At 45.3% G+C, this 20,163-nt stretch overlaps 1 protein-coding gene across 1 annotated transcript in view; it reads right to left on the bottom strand.

Moving 5' to 3' along the window:
- Window positions 1-20,163, bottom strand: part of LOC143168310 (S-adenosyl-L-methionine-dependent tRNA 4-demethylwyosine synthase TYW1-like) — a 108,648-nt gene that overhangs the window by 29,580 nt on the left and 58,905 nt on the right. The window lies entirely within an intron of this gene.

Raw genomic sequence — 20,163 nt, 5'->3', positions numbered from 1 at the left:
TAACTGAAGCGCTGGCAGTTCAGGAGGGCATCTGCTACCGCGGAGGACGCACGTGTGACAAGTGTCATTTACAGTACTGCCACATTGCTTGGAGCAAGCTTAGAAAACGCCACCAAGCGTTCTCCCAACATTCAATTCCTTTACAAGATCTCCAAAAGGACAAAAAACATTTTCTAAAGGCTGGAAAGGACCACTCGCAGCAATTAAAAAAAAAAAAAAAAAAAAAATAGCATCTTGGCAGCAAAAATTGAAGTCAACTGATTGGAGGGAGATGACTCTGGGATTGCCACGCTGTGACTTCAGAGGACCACTCTATTTTTTCTGTGGGGGTCACAATGGTTCACCCCTCCATCGCTGCTGGCAGAAGAATGTGCCAAACCCACCTGCCCCCCGTAGGAGACCACACTGGAGGGGACTGCCTGCAGCTCACGTTTCTTGCCAAAACATAGTGGAAGCAATATATTTTTAAAAACTCCAAGTCTATTCTATTAAAAATGGATGAAATCAAATTGCAAAAGATTAACATACACGATTATTAAAGAAGAAATAAATACACGCTTGGTTCTTAATTGCCAATCCTCAGCCCTGCACTTACGGCCATCGCCGGGACTTTCCTCCCTGGGACAGCTCTCCAACAGGCAGCACGGAGGAAGGTTTCTTGCTTGCTCTTACACGTGTGGCTCAATCCTCTTGTGGACACAGAAGACAGGTCCCCTGGGGTTCATAAACATGGGACTGACCCTACGGAGCCCTGCCTCCTCCTGGGATCACAGGCACAGCCTCCAGCACTTACCGACTTTTTATACGCTCCTGGGTGTTTCCCAAATCATCCCTGCAACTGCCAGAGCAGATGGGGAAGGTTCAGGGAAGGCCACAAATTACGGACAGCAACTGGAGGAGCTGCCCTGCTTCCCAGTGGCTGACACCAACACAAAGGGAGGTTGCGACGTGAAAGCTGGTGGTGGCTGTGATGTGGAAAGGTGGCACACAGCCACCAACAGCTGCTGCTGGCTCGGGGCAGGGGGACATGCACACAGACATGACCAAAACCCAACTGGACCAGCAAAAATTCTGCAAAGATGCAAACGTTTGCAAAAAATGTCATTTTGGCAGAGGACATCCATGTGCAATGACCACCATCAAGCAGTCTGCCAGCCCTCCTTCCCACTTCCTCTGGTGTTTGAAGTCCAGTCACTTGTCACCTTGCAAGCCAGGGTGAGCGGGGACACCCTCTGCCCTGCACCTCTGTGCCTGCAAGCGCTGGGACCATCTCACTTCTTCCCTCTCTAGTCTTTTTAGATTTGGTTTTTTAGGGGCTAATCCCTAATCACTCTCCGTGCTTTGTTCTTATAACTCTAACAGTTTGTTCTCTCTCCCACTTTGGAACTGGGCTGAGGCATGCACGCTCTTTTCCTGCGAAAAGAGTATTTATTTTACACTCATTCTGCAGAGGGACTAAACATAAAATGCCACCAAAAAATGGTTCGAAGCTCAGGCTGAACGCACGAGGAGTGCTGGCAGAGCTGAGTAAATGCAATAGTGCAAGAACAGTTTGGCGGAGAGGATGAAACCTTATCAGTTTACTTTTATCACAACATTTTCTAACGTACACTAAGTACAACGCTTCAGCGAGCGTTTCTTCTTACAGCAATGAACGCCTGCATGAAGGGAGGGGTTTTCTCCTGTTTAAATCTCGTTTTTGATACTCTCCAATAGACTTCTAAAATGATCTAGGATGTATAGCTTTAAAGTTCAAGTACTTCATAAAACTAAAACGGCTACAAGCACATTAAAAGAGCTTTTCCCCCCATAGGCAGCACTAACTGACAAGTAATAACTGCTGTCTGTATTATCCATCACTTCAATAACTGAACTATCACAAAAACTGTATTAACTAATCACGACCAGTGGTGAAAGAAGCAGGTAAAGAAATTAAAATACTGCCAAAGGGATACAGAAAAAAGGTAGAAAAATCAGAAGTTAATATTGCAACTGGAGAAACCTCTTTCCAGAGGGCAGCATCTCTCAAGCGTTGTCTGAGCAGAGAGAAAAGCCACTTTTAAAAGAGTGGTAGAAGGGACAGATCAAAATGGCTAAGGGCCTAATACCACAAAACGTTATATACAAGTAATCCTTACAGACTGCACGCAGTACAAATACACAATCCTGTTTTATTAATGTATTATTTGTATTTGGTCGTACAATAGGGCCCCAGGAGATCCTCTTATAAGCACTGAAAAACAAGAAATAAGAGCTTAAGCCCTGAGAATTTAATGATCTAAACCATCAGGATATAAAACCAGACTGCAATGCTTTACACCCCGCGTTTCCAGGAAAAGCAACCATTATTTCACTTCAGACAGCCATCAGAATAACATTAGTGGAAAAGAAAAAGTTAATACGACAACGAGCCTTTCGAACAGGTGAAAGTTGAGGGCGTGGAACCGCATCTATTTTGTGCCAAAAAGCTCTTTATGCAAACGATCAGCCTCCCAGGAAGGGGCAGTTCCGGGGCCCAGCAGGACCGTGCGTGCCCACGGGGTGGCAAAGGGAAATAAGAGATGGGAAAGAAAACGAGAGAAAACAAGAGAATACGCCCTTGCAAATAAATACCTGGTGGGGGGGAGTAAAGCAGATGGAGCCAGACTCTTCCCAGCAATGCCCAGGGAAAGGACAAGACACAATGGGCACAGGCTGAGGCACACAAAATTGCCTTTTTAAATGAAATTTCTACAGGGAGGGTGACTGAACACCAGAAGGGGTTGCCTGGAGAGGTTGAGGAGTCTCCATGTTTGGAGATACTCAGCACTCAACCCACCGAGCTGATCCTGCTTTGAGCAGGAAGGTTGGACTAGGCAGTCTCCAGAGATGCCCTCCCACCTCGACAGCTCCCATCCCGCCCATCTAGGAGTTGCAGATTTTTCTCAAGTGCCTTTCAGGAGAAGAAGCAAGGGCAGCATACAGACCACCTCCACGATGAAGGATAACAAGCAGCAGCTTTTAGTCAATGTTCCCTTAGATCGGGCGAGCATCGGCACAAAACAGCAATTTGGGAGGGCAACAGACAGCACACGCTGCAGCCAAGCAGCCTAATTACAGCTGGAGCAGGAGCCCTACCGCCCATCAGGTTATAATCAAGGGAGATTAAATAACCAGCAGTTCAGACCTCAATGAAGAGCTGGGAGCACAGACAGGACAGTTGAGTATGCTGAAGCAAATCTATTCAAGGCTGGGAAAGTCAGAATAACTTTTAAAGTAATACTATGAAAAACATGGAGTTCATCATAGCAGTTGTATGGCACGATGCCTGCAGGTCTGCATGGAAAGCAGGATGCATCCTCGCTCCAACGCGACCCTCTGCTCTGAGCACCGAGTATGCTTATCCAGCCGGGGCAAAAGGAGAGCATTCAGCAGCAATCTTCAGCCTTTTCCTGACTGAGATCACGGCTGAAGAGCACGCTCTACAAAGAGCTGACCGCAGAAACAGAATAACTGACTATTAAAAGGTTATTACTTTTTCAGTTGTGAACACTCAAAAGCCAGATGAAGCCTCTTTGGCCGCACTCCAGGCCCAACCGGTCTCCTCACAGGGCCACAGCAGAACGTTGCGCTGGACTTCTCGATGCTTCTGCTCCAATCTGCAGCCAAGCGGCGGAAGAGAGGTCATCTCTGTCTCTGCAAGGTACAGGAAACTGCTGCATGGCTGCAGGTCACAGCGCGTTCGCCATGCAGCCGGGAAGGCTAAGGATGGAGGAGTCAGGCCCTGCCGAAGATCTCAGCAGCCTCCCAAGAGGTTAAGTAGCATCACTGCTGGCTTCCTCCAGGCACCCACGTGTGCTTTGTGCCCCAGGGAGCAGCATCCCTGGAGGACCACCAGGGTCCGTTTCTGCCAGGAAATCCCCTCTCAAAGCTCAGGGGTCAGCAGTGCTTTTACTCTTGCCCTTGGTATATCAGTCGACTCAGGAGGAGATGCTACTCTGACAGAGCACATCATCCTAACAGCGACGAGCACAGGTCACAACGCAAGCACAAAGCCCATCCTTAAGAGCTGCCAAAAGAGCACCAGGAAGGGCCTGTGCTGCTGCTTAAGGACAATCAGCACTGGGTTCTGCAAGGCCTTCACATGGAAGATGTTCCTTCAGGCTAGTGCACAGCGCTCGGGAGCAAAGGGACAATGTGTTTCTGTGATCCTGCCCCATTCTGATGAACTTCAACTTTCTATGATTCTATCCAGGGGAGGTTTAGATTGGATGCAAGGAAAAATTTCTTTACTGAAAGAGTGGTTAAACATTGGAACAGGCTGCCCAGGGAAGTGGTGGAGTCCCCATCCCTGGAGGTATTTAAAAGACGAGTAGATGAGGCACTTAGGGACATGGTTTAGTGGGTGGTGGTGTTGGGTTGACGGTTGGACTCGATGATCTTAGAGGTCTTTTCCAACCTCAATGATTCTATGATTCTAACTCTCAACCCACAATCTCAGGAATAAAAGGCAGTTAATGGGAGGCTTTTTTGTCCCACAACAGGACACTGAGCACAGGGGTAGAAACTGAGCAATTTTATACAAATACCCCTCGACTTCCCAAACCTTTGCTCAGGTTATCACAGCAGACTTCTCCAAAATACAGCACATGTAGTTTCTTTGGGATTGTATGTGGTAGTTGATCATTAAAGGCACTTTAATACAGAGTATTGTCTAAGAAATATCTTAAAAGAAGGAAAAAACACCAGGAACCACTTTGGCACATACCACACTATGACTTGTTCCCCCAAGTCTGTAAAATCTTACTCTTCAGAGGACACAAACCACATCAGTGTTGGCAGCATGCTCAAGAAAGAGATGTTGCCCTTTCTCTCTCATTGCATTCTGAAAACTACATAGCAACTGTCACCCTTTTATAACGGAGTCTCAAAAATGCAAGTCAACGGGGCCAGCTCCGCCTTCTGTTCCCCAAACACTTGAGGACAAAGTAGACTTGAGGACAAAGGAAAGAAAAACCAACCTGTGGAAAAGCAGTATTTTCCCTGCAGGCAACTCTTGCTAAAAATCTTTCCAAGCTACCCCAAAAAGCATTACATCCCTTGAATGCCAGAGCAGGGCACAAGGAGAAAAAATAAACTGAACAGGGTAAGGGAGGGAATACTTATTATAAAAAAAAAAAAAAATTCATTAACTGGATCCGAGATCCTGGTCTCTCGCTCAGCAGAGACCAAAATTTTTGTCTCAAGAGTGTCTCATGCCCTGGTCCCAGCAACAGCAGTGCCCCGTGGCCAGAGCTCAAAGTCACGATCGGGGCCAGAAGACGGGGATGCGGCTCCTTTCCTCCGTCCTCCGTAGGGTGGCCAAGACTCAGGTGAACCCATGGATGAGTCGCCAGGCTGCTGCACGCTTGCACCCCTCCAGCAGCTCATGTCGAAACACAACGCCAGGTGCTGTGGCAGCTCCGCAGCCCAGCTCGGAGAGCAGCGGGGCAACCCCCCAGCTGCCCCAGCTATGCCAAGCCCGGTGCGAAGCCCAGCCCTCGGAGCAGCACGCAGCAGCACTGATGCTTCTGCCCGTTTCCAAGGGGGCTACATTTTCCTTTGAAACCATCCGAAAATTTTCCTAGTCCTATAACATTTGCAAATGAGCATTTTCTGTATGCGCATATTTTTCCCGTGGCCAAATCTCAAAGCCAAACCACCGAACACACCTCAGACCAAACCCGAGCCCATGAGGTGACACTGCCCTCCCGGCATCCACTGGCCCAGATGTTAAAATAAAGGATTCACGTGTCAGTTTGACAAAGTGCTCCCTTCTTACTTCAATAACCAAGAGGGATTTGGGGCTGGTTTTTTTTTTTTTTGTATCATTTCTTTTTAATTCCCTCCTCCTCAACATTCATCTTTTTGTAGATCAAATATAATTATTCTTCATAGAACATCCCAGGTCTAATCTCAGGAGGAAGAGGGAGGGGTGAACACGTCAACCGTGCTGTAAAGAGCAGTTTGCTGGATTGACAGATTGATACAAGTTCGGCTGGGGCAAGGGAGCATCTCCTTTCTCCAGCCGGGGCAGGGAGGCGTCGGGAGCAGGACTGCACCTCATGGGACCGCAGAAGGCTGGGAGAAAGGGCAAAGAGTAGACAAACCACCTGCTGCAAACCACACGCTGAGGTCCTACGAGACCCTTACCTTGGATCGTGTCACTTGAACTTGCTCTTTTGATAAAGCAGAGTAACACTGTCCTATTGTTTGGAAATAAACACAACAAAACTCAGATTTCTACTCACTAGCTTAAAGCCAGATATTCTGAGCACTCATATACCTTCCTTAGATAAAATGATTTTATTGCTAGAAAATGACATTTCATTCACAGACGACAACATAAATCTGTATTTTGCAGCTAATGAAACTCAAGTAACAAAACCAATATTGTCAATAGAAACACTGCTTTGCTTAAATGGAAAAAGCTCTCCTGGGGCAGAAGAAATTATGGTGCAGACTCTAAACAGAAATTGCTCTCTCTTTCACACAACTTCACAGATCCTTTGCAGGTACTAGATGAAGAACAGGAAGCCACTTCAAAAGCTAGCTTCTTAGTTTCATTAATATTTCTTATTCCCTTCAACGAAAGGCTCGACTTGCAAACTGACTTCATGACACATTTTCAGAGCTTCCCAGCTGGCAAGGACCCGCTCTGATCATGATAGAAAACAGCCTAAAAACTGAAATGCATGTGCAATCCCGCAGCCTGGCGCAGCGCTGCTGCTCTTGGCAGGCTCCTTGCTCTCGCGTGGCGGCAGCAGGCAAGCTGCCCTTTCCGAGCGACAGCCCCTGCGAAGGGAGAAGCCGTCCTCTCCAAAGACTCAATTCGATTCCCTCGTTCAGGTTATGCAACGCCTTACTAAGTGAGCGAGTCCTGAATAAAGATATCAAAGCAATTTTCACACTTGGAAATTACTTGTCACAGGGATGCAATCAGAAAAAAAACCCTGCAGCCAAGTGTCTATTCACCATATTCAATAACACGCATCTTTATGCATAAAACCCCACAAAGGATAAAAGATCCAAAACACAGCAAAAGGAAGTCTCAAATGCTAACACACCCCAAATTTCACAGCTTTCCAAACCCTTCTAGTTCAGCCTGGAGACAGAGTCTCTGTAAGACGACTGGAGATCACCTCTGCCTCTCCCGAATCCAGCACTGCTGAGCCTCCAGGCTCCCAGAAGCTCTGCAGATGAGCTGTGGCACCCATCACGCTCCAGGAGAAATCATCAGGGAAAGACTCAGTGCCCTTGAAAGGATGGCAGATTAATCTATTCTTTTGGCAACCGGGACCCTCCCCTTAAATAAAGGGCTCATCACTTCATTCGGGCTCACCTCTCACTACACAACCAGCCCCGAACACAGGCACTGGAGAGATGACATCCTCCTAAAAGTCACATTGCAAACACCTGAAAGCATTCTGCTGGGCAGATTTGCACAGCAGAGGAATTTTTTCCCCTTCAAAGATTAACTCAGCACAGAGCACAAAAGTTTTCAGCTTCCTTTCTTCAGGTTAATACAGTCATTAAAGCAAAAAACCTGAATAGGTTATGCTGCGTAGGTATCTACTAGAAACATACATTGTTCAAGCACTTGCTATTAATACACCAGTTTAAAGCAAGTTGAGGCTTTGTCTTCATTGCTAAAAAAGGTGCGTTATACCATAGGATAATTAACACATTAGCTACTCTGCTGTAAAACCAGAGCAAAGCTCAGAACTTCGATTTTACTGCTAGAAAAAGTGAGAGCGCTCAACCCCAGCATTTACCTGCCGATCAGCACCGAAGCCCTCGGTCTTCGCCGAGGATCTTACAGCACGACAGTTGTCCCCATGTCATCCCCAGGACCGAGGAGAAAAATCAGCCTCATCACCACCACCCTCTTTTTAAAGCAGCAAGCAAAGATCCTGCATGGGCTCCACCTCAATATTCAAGGTCTAATGCCAAAGAAACTAGGGTGTAAGGTGGTTTTTTAAAAAAAAAAAAAAAGTTTAAAACTTTTTAAAATATCCCCACAAACCTGGTACTATCTTTTCATGCAAAAGCCATTCCTGCTCTTTGCGAGAGAATCAGGTAACAAAACCAATTACAAGGTGCGTGCATCTAAATGATGAGGGACTGGTACTACATCTCATTTTGACACCTGGATCCAAAGTCAGTCCCCATAGACAAAGGCCAAAGAACAAAGCAGATTGTTAATCTTTCAGTTTTAATATACTTGTGTAAGAAACAAAAAATTGTCTCAATAAAGTATTATTATTATGAGGTGCCAAGTCTGAAAGCCATAAGAAATTTCTTATTCTTCTAGAGCCTTGAAAATGAGATGAAAACCTGTCATTAATAGTAATAACAAAAACATGGAAGTTGGACTTTGGGTTTGCACCAGGTTTTTTAGAGACACAAATCAGTCAACATAACTGTTCTCGTATCATACAAAATTGGTTTGTATTGACCAGCTTTGAAATTCTGCCTCGAAATAAAAAGACAATCCTGGAGTGGGACAAGCACATCAGCACTAATTCCCAAGACAGAAATTTAAACCAGAAAAGCCCCTCAGCCTGTGAGCAGTCCTGCTGATGTATGGAGCACAAGAATAAGCGATCCAGACTGGAAACCAAGGAGAAAATAAATCAAATCTCATTATCTTACCTTCCTAAACCAGCATCCTAAGCCACATTCCCCTCCATAATCATTCTTCCTGTACTCGCCACCTATTGCTTGTAATCTACTTTATTGCTTCACACTTCAGTAGAAATTAATCAGTTTATTTAAAAATCTCTAGAAATAAAGTACAGCAACAGCTTTGTTCTGAGCCCTAAAAACGTTTTTCTTAAGTAAATCCAGAACCATGACTGCTCCTTATCCATTTTCCATGGACTTGTTTTTAATTCACTTACTCTTGTAAATCAGCATCAACAATATTCCAGTGAGTATTGATTTCTTTTCAATATTTCTAGGGCATTTTCAAGGAATTATCATGTAAAATTTATACCGAGGGAAAAAAGTGCAATGCAACATAACTTAAAATAGAAGAATAGCATTAAAACGGATCATATCAAGTCATCAGCAAAAACACACTTCAAGCTTGCTGTTAAACAGACCACACAGCCTGACGATATTTCATTTCCTGGGGAAATAGAGTATGTTTAACACCAAACAGCCAGAAAAAGCATTAGCACGAGCCTGGGTAGCGCTCCCACCAAGCCCCGTGCCAAGGAGTTGTTACAAGCAAAGATGGGCTCAAATCTGAGCAGAAAGTGAACTCACGGGCAATAACGAAAAAGCCCTTTCACCAGGATAAAAGCCTTCAGCAACGCTCCAAGTTTGTGCCCGGGTCCCACTGACTTTGAAAGGACTTAAACCAGAAGCTTGACAGGGGATGCTCTTGTGAAGGCTTCCAAATATAGGCAAGATCAGGACCTTTTCCACACGGGCGTCTTCCAGTTAAGCATGGCAGCAGTCCCAGGGGTCAGAGCAGCAGCTGCCACAGCAGCAGGGACCTGCCACGCCGGCACCAAGTGACAAGCACTTTGTCCAGCTCCGGCTGCCGCTCTTCAACACAAAGCGAGGACGAGCACAGGAGCTCGGCCAGCAGCTGACCTGCTCGGCCCCATCCCATCTGCAAAGCAGCCCCTTCGCCAAAGAGCTGCAAAATCCAGGAGGATCACTAACTTGCTTTGATCTGACCACAAAAATGATTTCTATTTAAGCTGAGCAGGCACCTCCACTTTTGTCCAGACCAGCACTTTGCGTGCAAGGTAACAGGATGGGGTAGACATACTTGTGTCTGGTCACGTGTGGGGAAGAGAAGAGGCATTCAGATCCAGTCCTTCGATGGGGAAAAGCTGAAATCACCCTCTGGGACCTCCTACAGACTCCTTTTGTTTCACGTTCCCCAGAAGAGGCACATGTCCCAGCTACAGCTCCATGCTGTCGCGTCCCTGTAGCTCCATGACCTGGTGCCTCAGGCTTGGCTGCTTGGCCAAAGATGAGGGCAGCCTGTGGTACCTGGTGTGGTGGTCCTGGAGAGGCACCATGTCAAACGTCTCACTCAATAGTGTACAATTGTAACCCTGGCAGTGCAAGGAGTCAAGAGAAGGACAATATTAAACACAAATTACAGACAAGGAGGGGAGCCCCAAGGAGGGGGACAAGGAGGAAAGTTTGGTTTGAACAGTGATGTGCAAAATATCTAACACACAGATTGGGGAACTTAAAAACTTGAATGGCATTCGTTGGGGGGGGGGGGGGGGGGGAGAAAATGAGGGATAAGAGCAGTTTAAAAACAGAGTCCAACTTTAGCCAAATGCTTCTGGCTAAAGAATGAACTGAACATTCAACGTCTCTTCAGATCCAATGGAGGAACCCCATCTCCCCCACGTCAGCTGCCAGGTGTTCAGCATTTTTAAGCCATCCCAGCAGTTATTTATACATATAGCCAGAGACTTGGATGCTTTCTTGCGGACCTCTGTAGTCGGAAATCTCAGTCAGGAAACAACATCCCACTGAAATTTTGCAGGGCTCTAAATGAATATTCCTCAAAATCAGTGCTTTTTTGCTCAGCAATGGGGGATACAGGAAGGAAGAATAAACTGCATTTTAAACTATCATTATTACAGGATTACTTAAGTGAGCAATTGCAGGATAATGAAGAATGAAGAGGCATCACATCTGTAAGGTAAAAAGAGAATCCATGATTTGACAAAGCGTCAGCACTTTCATGGGTGTAACTCTCAGACAGCAGCAGCCAGCAATGCAGACACGACGGATGCGTGACTGACGGCACGGCACACAGGCTTGGCCGAAGCCTGGGAAGGAGCTAATGTATTTAAGAGAATAAACTGACACTCGTTATCTCAGGAAACAACAAACCAGCAATGCAACTTCAAGAGTCAAATGATGAAAGTAGAGATTAATCCACCATAAAAACATAATTACCTCGTTAAAAATCACTCTCGCAGTCTGCAAAGCAAAGGATTTATAAACATTTTTCTTCTGGGTTTTGTCCAAATCATCTAAAAATAGAACTGAACGCCCTACCACAATTTACTGAAAATCCTGCCCATTTCATTTAACAAAGAACAACATAAACAAGGCATCTGAAATAAATTTCTTTCTTATTGATTAAACAATCCTTGCAAGACTACTGCTCTTGTAAAGCCCTAACTCAGGAGTTAGGCTTTAAAATAACAAGCATTATGGAAAGGTAAATAGGCTTTAAACATTTTAACTGCCCATCCTATTAAACAGTTGAGCTTCAGCTTGAGCTGGGGACTGAGAGCACTCCTGCACAGTGCTGGGGCAGAGTGAGACATGCCAGGAGGTGACGCGTGGAGAGGGGACATTCCCCATCCAAGCATGCATGGGAACGATGCTCCACACAGGCAGGCCTGTGAAAGCCTGGGGTCTGGAGATCAATCCTGCTGCAAAACAGCTGTTTGCCAGCGGCTGCTGTTAACCCCTCTCCACACACTTCCCACTAGCACCTACCTGAGTGTTCAGGTGCAGCACTGGGAGCCTTTTAGCAGCTCCTGCAGGCTTTGTATCTGGCTCTTTGTTTTGAGCAGTTAGCCTCTGAGCTTTAGCCTCAAGGAGCTGGACTCCTTCCAGTTCCCACCAGCTTACAGGATTGCTCCCTACAGATATGTTCTAGGAAAATTTGTAGAGTATCACCACTTCAGAGCAGGCAGCAGTACTTGAAGTCCTTAGCCCCTGCCCCATCATTTCCATCAGCTGAGAAAGCCTACCGCCCCAGCTACCCCAGTCTCACAGCCTGGATAGGTCAGCATTGCAGAGCAGCGTCTGGAGAGACTGTAGACTGGCAGCTCACAAGGCAAGCATCACTTCTGCTTGCAAAGGAGCTGCCACTACATTTCTGCACAGCACTCCGCTCCCCTTGCAGCCACGCAAAGATGCATCCAGCAATCCACTGCAGGCAGCCATCTCTCCTGCCTCGACATGATGAAAACCACTACAAGCTCTTTTACACGTCCCACGACCACTGGGTGACCATCACAGACTGAACCCCTGATCTGGACTGCTTATACCTACTAGGGGGGACATCCCCACGTACACCAGCTCTAAGGAGGTCAGTCACTGGCATTAGCAAAGTTTGTCTCTTCTCAGCCCGCCCCACTCCTGTGCTTGATGTGCTCTCAAGTGCAGAGACATGAGTATGAAGTAACTGAGCATCTCTGAGAGCTACTAGGTAAGATTTCTCTTGAAGCATCATGCAAAACATAAGAGCTCTCATTTGCCACCATGAAGCATCCTGCCGTCCCCACCTCACTCAAAGTGCAGTGTTGTTCCATCAGACTTGCAAGTCAGTTCCCCACAGACAACTGCAACAGAAGCAATGCGTGAAAATGGAGTATTTATAGCATGATCAGAGGGATTTGCTCAATGCAACAGAGGCTGGGTAAGGAAGAAAAGAGAATGAATCTCTTAAAACAGACTGCAGAAGTAATCCAAAGTCATGGCAAAAACCAGGGCTAGCGTCGGGGTCTAACTGCCAGGTCCCGTTCCTGCAGAGCGGCCAGCTTCACAGACCTGCCTCGATGCAGACCTCAGGCATGAGGCACCATGCATTGCTACTGATGAGCTCCATCTCCTCACCTAGTTTCACTGAGGCACAGGTTTAACTGTTAAGTTACCCACCTTCCACAACCGTAACTTATCTGCCTCTCTCTGCAGCCTGAATAAAAATGGCAACTTTCTACTTGGGCAACTGCCGGCATGGCCAGAGCCTTTGGCAGGAACACTGCCTAGCAAACGCTGGATGAAGACAGCTATGCTATGCAGTCTTTACCTTCTGTAAAGGAGCGAGTCCCATCCGCAACAATAATAAAATCTTGCACATTTCAAAGGCATTCATGAGCCTCATATACAGATTTAAAAATTATGTTGCTTCTTAAAAAAATCATGACAAAGGGTTTAACAAAGTCCTAAGCATCTCTGGATGCACAGTGCAACTTCTACCCCTACTTGAGGAGCCTGCTGTCAGGGGTACATGCTTGACATTACCTGAAACTCCGACATCTCAAATTAAAGCTTTCTTTTAGAGACTATGTCCCTACAAATAGCCTCCAGATTTTCCTACTTTCACAGAAAGCTGGGCTCCCACAGGGAGATAAGGCTTCTCAAGATTGTTAAGCAAATGAAGCAGATACACATTTTTGCAGGTCTGTAAACAGTTGCATTAGTGCTACGGATCATCAACTCTCCAGTTCCAGGGCTCATCACCACCTATACTCTCTATGCTCCTCTGTTTTTAGAACTAAGCAGTTAGAGGAGATCATTTACAGTGCATCTAATATCAGTTCCTCTACCAAACAGATTTATGAGCAGCCAAGTGCTCTTCTGGGACAACAAGAAAGGGAGATCCCTAAATTAGTCAGCACAGTAATTGCACCCAACTATCGCACTTAGAAATGGCTGAACAAATTTGAGAGAAGCTGAGCTTACCCATCACAAAGGCCTTAATGGTGTAAAAAATGAAAAATAAATCACCTTTGATTTGCCGGTTTGCTCTGACCTTTTGTCACTGTTACTAATTACCAGCTTTCTGTATTCAAGTATGTACAAGACAAACTCCACAAATTCATATGAAAGATGCTCCAGCAATTTAGCAGCTGGAGATTCAGAGGAGACTCTGAATCCATGTGTCGTAATTCCCGCATTTCTTACATTGGCAAATCTAACAGCAGCTTCATCCAAGGAGAAAATGCAGAACTTGGCTCTCAAGCGCACAACTTGCAAGTCAACAAGGCTCTGGATGGGTAACTTCAGCAGCTATGGAAACAATGGATGGGGCACATGGTTTGGGAGGTCACAGACTACCCCACTGATCACAACCACCACTTACACCCACCAACAAGTGTCCAAAGTTACCCAACTTACAACATCATCTCCCTTTGGATTTTTAAGGGGGGGAGAGCCATACAAAGGAACAGGGCCAAGGTACAAACATCTACATGCAACAAGGAAAAACAGTGCTTCTTTACATGAGCTGGTTTATTGCTAAAAGTCAGTCTGACAAAGGAAGTTTCGGGTCAGATTCTGCTCTCGCTGGCACTCCAGTAACCCCAAGAAGCTGAAACGGGTGCTGAGGAAGAAGATCACTGACAAGCAGAGCACTGAACACACGACCATTCCTTAAGCTCTATCACCACCTACCTGCTGCAGGATCCTGCCCTAAAGGAGAACTGGAGGAACAGCCCAAGCCCTCCTCAGCTGCTTCAGCCCCAAACCAACTAAATTAGTTCAAATCACCTTCAGCAGCAGTATGAGCCAAGCACGACGATCTCACCCTGAAGCAGAGAAGAGCCTTCCCAGAGCCCACCCCACCAGACGACATGCAGCACTGAACCACCCTGGGACACCAAGTCCGTGTGTCACTTCAGCTACTTCTGCAAGCCTGGACCCAGCAGCCCGGCCTCTGTCATCCAAACACATCTGCACTACTCAGTCCATCATAGCTAACCCTTTACAAGAGGATTTCTCACTCCCTCCAAAGCAGTAAGTCTTCCTGATTTTATTTGCCTTGCACGGGTCCACGAGTATGCTCCCTGTGCTTCGGAGGAGCACCAGCATGCCCATTACCACATTCCCATAAAATCCATTTTCTTGTTTGCAGTGTTTTCACTTCAATTATACACTCACCATCCGAGATGAGAAAATAGATCACTCTTGCAGATGCTTTGTCAACTTATCTTTCCTGAAATGTCAAATTAATAGATTCAATGAACCCAATAAAACACTTATCTGAATCATCATGCTAGAGCCATCGATAATTGGTCAGTGAGTAGAGAAATCCAACAGCTAATGCATTTAGCAGAATGGAATATTATGCAATGCTCTGCACAATTCCAATCTATGGCATTTGGCCCAGTTACTTCAACTTTATAGGCTTAAATAAAAACACGTTTTAAAAATAAAGTGCAGATACAAGTTTCCTTTGCCTAGTTGCCACAAGCAGAATTTTAGGCTCGCTCTTTCCTTTACGAGTTCACATAAAAACACACACATGCCCTGTCTTCTCAGGGTGCTTTTACATGAAGACTACTGCTCTATTTCACAACTAAAGAGTGAGAAGACATCCCCAAGACCATGGAGCCTGTTGGGGTAGCTGGGAGGTCTGGCTCCCAAAGCCAAGCCCCAGGGAACAGAGCAGCCCTTTGCTAGCGATCGGGTTAATAAATAACAGAAGGGCTGGAAGGGGGAATAGAGACTGGTTTGAACCAAGCTCTCTAAAAGCCAAGTCTGGCATCTCTCATGCAGTCTATAAGGAAGAGCTCAAGGCAAAAGACAGATCATGTTTAATAAAAGGTAAGAATAGCAAATGCTTCTTAAACGTTAAGTAGCAGAAAAGCTAGGCAAGCTAAATAATGTGTGCTAGTTAAGGAGTGAAAGGGAAGGGTGAACTTAGAAGAGGAGGTGGAGGGCCCTCTGTTTCTCCCATTTACACTTCACAGCTCGGAGCCCATTTCTAAAAGACATGGGAAGGGGGAGAAGTGCCTTCTACCAAACAACGAGGGTGGCAGCTGGGCAGCCTCTCTGCAGCTGTAACTGCTCCCTTGGCAAGAACAAGCAGCAAACAAATAGCCCACGGGCCTGGCTACCCCAAAAAGTACCAGGCAGTAATGAGGAAGAAGGCACTGATGTGGGATAACAGACAAAGCATTGGGCAAGGGCTGACAACACGGATTTTACCCCCACCTCTGCCTCAGGCTCGCTGGGTGGCCAGAGACACCTTGCCTTTCCCCCCAGCCTCACTATCCTGTCTTCATAAGACACACAGTAACAGCCAGCAGCTTGGAAAAACATACAATTTTGATTGTGAAGTGTGTTTATGAACATTTTTCCCCTTTTCTTGCCTGCAAGCAAACCAAGAGGTACTGGAACAGACAGAAGAAATAAGATTTCACTCCCTCTGCAGCCAGGAATCTCGCTGAAGCCTCATTTGGGATTGCTGCTTGCTGTAAGCTAAACTGAAAGGAGATGATGTATTTCAGAGACAATAACTTAATATTAAACATTGTACCTTTGTAACACTCATCATATCGCATTTCAAAAGGCTTACGCCAGAAGTCTCATTAGCAAAACCATTAAAACAAGCACACAGCTGGTGGAGAGCATTTACTGTGCAGAAGAGTCAAATTCTTCTAAATTTATAGTGGCAAAATTGATTACTGATTCTAACATCTGTTGCAAATTTTACATTTAAATTCTCCTTAAAAAGTCACTTAGCTCAGAAACATCAGACTAGGCTCTACAAACCAGCTCCCCTCCCCCAGTAATCACATCAATAATCTCCACGCAAATCAAATGTGCTCTTTCATAAAAGCAACTGTTACTGTCATATATTATCTAATAAGCACTAAAACGCGCTTAAGATGTAACTCAATATATTCACACTACATTTGTAATCACATAGAAGCCAAGGGTAACTTTGAAGAAAGGATCACATGGGGGGGGGGGGGGGGGGAAGACTAAAGTAAACACCACCAGATGCAAGCCTGAAAATGTTTAAATATGCAAGCTGGCATCTTCATCATCCAGAAATGTAAAAGGAACTACCTGTAAGCAGCGTGCAAATGCAGAACTGGAAGATGGTAGTGGGAGACTTTTTTATATTTCATGCCTTTCTCTGGACAAACCATCTCTAGCACCTTCCAGCAAGGAGTACATAGCCACAGGCGCCAAATCCATGCACTGTCAGATATGTGATATCCTAGGACAAGCAGAGCTAAGAATTTTCCTTTTTGGTCCTTTAATAGGAAAAGAAAGGGGAAAAAAAAAAATTAAAAAAAAAAAAAAAGAAGACATTTGCTATACCTCGCCCACAGAGCCATGACCCTGTTTCTCTATGAAACTTTAATTCCCTTGAAGTAGAAAAAAAAATTGAGGGCAAGGTTTCACCCAAGATCTAAAGCAAGAGTTGCATATGATATCTAAAGACGCAAGTCTAACTGCACACCAGAAAGCGCCAATAAGCTGTTTCTTTTGCTTTTTGTGACCCTCCTAGAAGGACAGGAAGGATAAGGTTCTGCTTCATCATCAGTTCCTGCAGTGCCATAACATCTATTAACCTAAAGGGTTTTTCCCCCCGTTTGCTTTGTGCATAGCTCCAATCTGTTTAAGAGAACATTGGCACCTGTCCCCTGAAAGTTAAAGCAGTTCAGCAATGCCTACTTGGTGTCTGGCAGCACAGCAAGTACTATAACGTACAGCGTATCAAGCAGATTGGGCAGGATTTATCATGATTAAGTCAAGAAGATACAGACAGAAGAGGTGACACCATGTCAAGGTTGGAAGAGTGTTCCTCAGAGTACCTGAGCGACACCAGGGACCTTTTCCCCAGGGCTCATCAGGCCCATGAATGTCCATGGAGGAGCCACCACTTGCTTCAAGACTTGTCTTACTCTTTCAACCGGTGGAAAAAAGCATGCTCAGAGATGTTGCAATGTAGTGTTGAACCACAAACAAGGCATGTTCTGCTGGTATGTCCATCACCATCTTTTCTCCAGTTATTTTCAAAGTGCTTGGGTAGAAATCTGTAAGGACTTTTGCCATACTAGGTCACTGCATCCCCACTTCATTTATCAGCAACTCGGTGGGGGATTCCCATTTGTCTCAGTCAACATCCCTATTGCTTGGGAAAACACTTGGTGATTTATGGACGACAACAACAACAGTTTTCAAAATTTCTCAACCTACAGAATCTGGTCTAGTAACACGGAGGGAAACAGAGCACAAAGTCAAAACACAAACGGATCACAAGTCTGACTGCTGGTGGCTGAGAGCTCAAAGAACATCGGTTCCTTATTTTCTTGCTCAGCACATGTTTGGTTAATGGTATTTTTGAAAAAAAGCATCAATTTGATCATAAAACTTCAAGGGATAGAAAATCTACCCCTTCCCTCCTGAGCTTCTGGACCCTCTTCATTAATTTGTACCTCATTTCTCATTTGGATATAGCATTGCAAAGAAGCAATGGCTGGAAGAAATGCCTTTCAAGCACTGGAACAGAGATTTCTCATCCTTACGATGAGAATAAGGATTCACATCCTTAGTGCTTCCTCCAAGCGCTTGTCTATCAAGTCAAGTCACCTCTCAATCATTCTGATGAACACAAGGCTGTCAGAGGATGAGACTACAAGACTTCTCAAACGTGATGTTTGGAAAGGGCACATTCTAAATTGCACACGTTAACGTCTGTCTTTCCTCTCAATTTAATTTGGATGGCGGAAGACACATAACAAGAAACAAATGGAGCCTTCTGGGAGTCTACCTGCTGTTTAACAAACTCCTCCCTCAAGAAACGTTTCTCAGCATAGAAAACTTAACACGAAGGTTATCTCAATCAGAATCACTCTAGAAAGGGCAAAACTTGCTCCAAACAGCAGTGGACAAAGAGGGGGTTTCTTGCTGTTTGTTGCAGAAAGAAATATCACAAAAGATTGTTTTTCTTTTATTCCTGAACTTCCTTTGAAAATGCTGTAGCAACTAGTCACCAACATGCTGTATGATGCTGTCAAATCATATTGGGAACAATTCGTTATTAAATTCACTCCTTTATTAAGAGCTCAAGAACTTTGCACAGAACTTCAGTTAAAATCATTATCAGTATAACCACCTCTCTCTAGGGCAACTAATTTGAAACTCGCCTCTTTGCTCAGGCCCTTCCATTTCTATTTTTAATAAGAATCAGCCTGCTTTTTGGTGGCAGGAAAGAACAGCCAAGAAGGACATCCTCGTGCCTTTCTCATCTAGGACCGTGTCTTCTCCTCTTCCTTTCTCCCGCTCGTCTATTTGGATTATCAATATTTTGCAGCAGGACCTGTCTCTAGCTACCCATCCCTGTAGCACCGAGCACAGAGCCCCAGGAACAGCGAGCAGACACACAAGCAAGCAGGGTAACAGTGCAGAAACAGCACTTGCCAGACAACACAACAAGCACAGCAAGGTACAGCTTGTGTTTTTAAAAACTCCCTTCGCCCATTTTTGTTTATTTTTTAAGTGTGCAGAGATCAAGCCTATCCATGATTCTTATTAGCAGTGACTCATATCAGCTGCAATGCCAGCTTGTCTCAGTCTCAGGAGAATTGAATAAGCCTGGATGGTTTGTCAGGCAGTGTGAAAATATGGGGACTTGTATTTTGTTTCCAGATATATTAGCATCACTTTCCCAACACAATGCATCAGCACTTCCCACCTATTCCGAAACAGGAGCTGCATTTCTCAAGAATCAGCAGATGCATTAGCTTTCACCACCTTTCATTCATCACAGTCCTACAGAACGGTGCTTAACATCACACATGAATACCAAGCAACGCGCTCAGAAGGAAAACAGAAAGGTGCTTCTGCCCAGAAGCAGTTCAAGATAATTTTTTGGGTACCACAACCATGTATAACATTAAAAGAAAAACCTAACAAACAGCAGCTTCCCCAAGACTTCTTGCTGTCCCCCGCATGCGATGATACAACACGCAGCTGAGCAGGGGCTGGCAGAACAGTGTGTTACCAACTGGAGCAACTCTTAATTGGCTCTTGTGTTATCAGTGTTTCAAGGACCCTTCAAAGTGCAGTTGCTTTGAGGAGAAAATGCACCTGCTAGTTGAGCTTCTTTTTCCTCTCCTCTTCACCTTGACCAGAGTATTTTTAGCTGCGTGGACAGACTTGCCAACGCTTTCACCTTCGATTCTTTGCAAGGAAATTTGACACACAGCAATGAATGAACCATATCTATCCAGGGTCAAGAGAGGCAGAAGGAAAGAAATGATGGGCAAAAGCAAGCTCCCAGAAGACTTTCTCAATATTTTTGCCTTCGCTATTTTAGCTCCCCCTCTTTCCACAGCCTCCTCTACTCACACAGAGAACTTAGTAAGTTTGCACCCGATTTCAGTAAGCTCAGAGTTTGGCCTGAGATTTTGCTTAACAAGATCAGCTGGCACACCTGCATGCAAACAGCTTGATCAAGCTACTCACATGCCTTTGCAGAAGAAAGCACCACTCAGTTACACTGAGTCTCCCAGATCTACTAATGTAAGTACATTTGGCAGAAAATGGTCCAACATCGTCATCTCAGAAGGCAGAAAAACTCATTATTCAAATGAAACAGTCTCTCTTGTCTGTTCA

This window comes from Aptenodytes patagonicus, chromosome 17 (genome assembly GCF_965638725.1).
Source record: "Aptenodytes patagonicus chromosome 17, bAptPat1.pri.cur, whole genome shotgun sequence".
Taxonomy (NCBI): domain Eukaryota; kingdom Metazoa; phylum Chordata; class Aves; order Sphenisciformes; family Spheniscidae; genus Aptenodytes; species Aptenodytes patagonicus.
This window is presented reverse-complemented; position numbering and strand designations above follow the sequence as displayed.